Raw genomic sequence first — 2,052 nt, 5'->3', positions numbered from 1 at the left:
ATATATATACACACACACAGCCTTTATATCAGCTTCACGGTTCAAAAAACGCTGACGCACAACTGCGCCGAGAGGATCGGACTCACCTGGCCTTCTCTTAAAAACATAACCGCCACATGCGCCGGTGTCCTCTGCTGAGCACCGAGCTCACATCAGCTGCGGCGTCCAGTTACTGAGAGCTTTATTTTTACTAATTAATCATCTTCACACACTCACACTCACGCACACACACGGGCTTCAGAGGTTTCGTTTTACGTCCCCGCTGTTGCCGCCGCTCCTCTGCGCCTGCCTCGCTGTGTGTGTATGTGTGTGTGTGGGTTTGGTAGCATGAAGGAAGAAGAGCGGTGACTTTTGCTTTATTGGAGGCGGGAAGGCGGGGCGGGTCCACACGTGATCACCGCAAAAATGCACCTGTGGGGGCGCTTTGCACTGGCACAGCTCTCACCTTTAAGTTTGGTTGTGCCACAGAACCCAAACTCTCCCCATCAAAAGGGGCCACAGCATGGATTTAACCAGAAAAATGTCGTATTTGTGCCAAATATAATCACAGTTTACTGAATGCAGAGCCCCTATATAGATACTATTATGTATTATTGATTACATCATCTCAGGATTTAGTCTCCAGGAGGATGTACATTATGATCTTTAGTGGTCTGGGGGCCCCTGTTGACCATCACATCATAATATGCATAATTACTTTAGTTTTACTTTGATTAAACACAACTTTAATTAGGACTGTGTACCACATAAGCACAATAACTATATTATTCATTTGTTTTAATTGCCCTACATTGTGACTGAGGGCCCCAACACACAATGCAGGACCTGCCTCAGTTGATATTGCAGTTTCCTAACAAATGTATGATTATTAAAATAAGATGCATGCAGTGGTCCAGCCTCGGTTAAAGGGTCGAGATGCTCAATTTTGCTCTATTTGGTCACAAAATAAATCTGAGGGATTAACATGATATTAACATTACTCCTTAAGATTGTAAAATTAATAAAAAATAAGCAATCTGAGCACAGACATGATGTCTTGTGGATAAATGTAGTCCAGCTAAAGTGGTATTTATTAAATTGATTGGAGGGCTGAGACCAAAAACACAATAAAAGGACTTTTAACTCTCCACCTGACTTTCTATGAATCAGCTGAGTGGACACTTTCTAGTTGAAATAAAGTAAATTAGCCTGATGGGAAACAGTAAGGTGGTTATTAAAAGAGAGTATAACAAATAAATGGATAGTCCAGCTGGGATGTGTTGGCTGGAATTAGTCCAAATTGGCTTGTTCCACAAATGCAGCTCTAATATATTTCATGCAGACACTCAGTAGAGTTCAGATGAAGCACTTTTAATGGCTGCGAGACATAATAATAGTTTTATACAGAGCACTTTAAGGAGGCACATTGGAATAAGCAATTATACAGTCAAATGGAGAACATAATAAGGGACATTAAGTGGACCAGAATAATATAATTCAGGTTAGAATAAAAGACATAAAGTTGATCCTGACTCGTGGATATTGACATTAATGCTTTTTACACAGCCATAAAAGAAAGTGTCATACAGCGTGCAGCCATCTCACACCTCGCAGCTACATACTGACACACCGTTGACACATTCAGCTGGAGGTGTGTGATTCTCTCCGAGCGGCTCAGGAGGAGGTTCGTGTCCTCCTGAGCCGACATCAGATCTGCATTATTTATCAGTCGGTTTTATTGGCTCTGTCCTAAAGCCAGAGGGGAAAAAAGACACTAAAGTCACACCATTGTCGCCGATAATAATATGTATTTATTATTTAGTGCTGCTGATCACTTATTTATCACACTGACTGTTATATTTGGGCATCAGTGAGCATGTGTGTGGGGATTATGTGCAAGCATTCATGCGTGTGTGTGTGTGTGTAGGTGTGTGACAGGGGGGATTATGTCGACCCCCGCTGACCTTTCTGACCAGTCTGAGGGTTACTCACCTAGAGGGGCTTTATATTGTCGGATGGAGATTTTCCTTTGATGGCTTTCTGTTGTCTTTATAGACCGATCACTCAAGTAAC

General features: G+C 42.2%; 1 protein-coding gene across 1 annotated transcript in view; it reads right to left on the bottom strand.

Moving 5' to 3' along the window:
• tesk1 (testis associated actin remodelling kinase 1) overlaps positions 1–310 on the bottom strand; it is a 27,049-nt gene extending 26,739 nt beyond the window's left edge. The window contains exon 1 of the mRNA XM_035675322.1: positions 87–310. The gene's annotated coding sequence lies outside the window, so the exon portion shown is untranslated. The remainder of the gene's footprint in view (positions 1–86) is intronic.
• Positions 311–2,052: the final 1,742 nt, after the last annotated feature.

This window comes from Morone saxatilis, unplaced genomic scaffold (genome assembly GCF_004916995.1).
Source record: "Morone saxatilis isolate NCDOM2014 unplaced genomic scaffold, NCSU_SB_2.0 Contig4, whole genome shotgun sequence".
Lineage (NCBI taxonomy): Eukaryota > Metazoa > Chordata > Actinopteri > Moronidae > Morone > Morone saxatilis.
The sequence above is the reverse complement of the archived record's forward strand: the minus strand, read 5'-3'. Positions and strand labels throughout refer to the sequence as shown.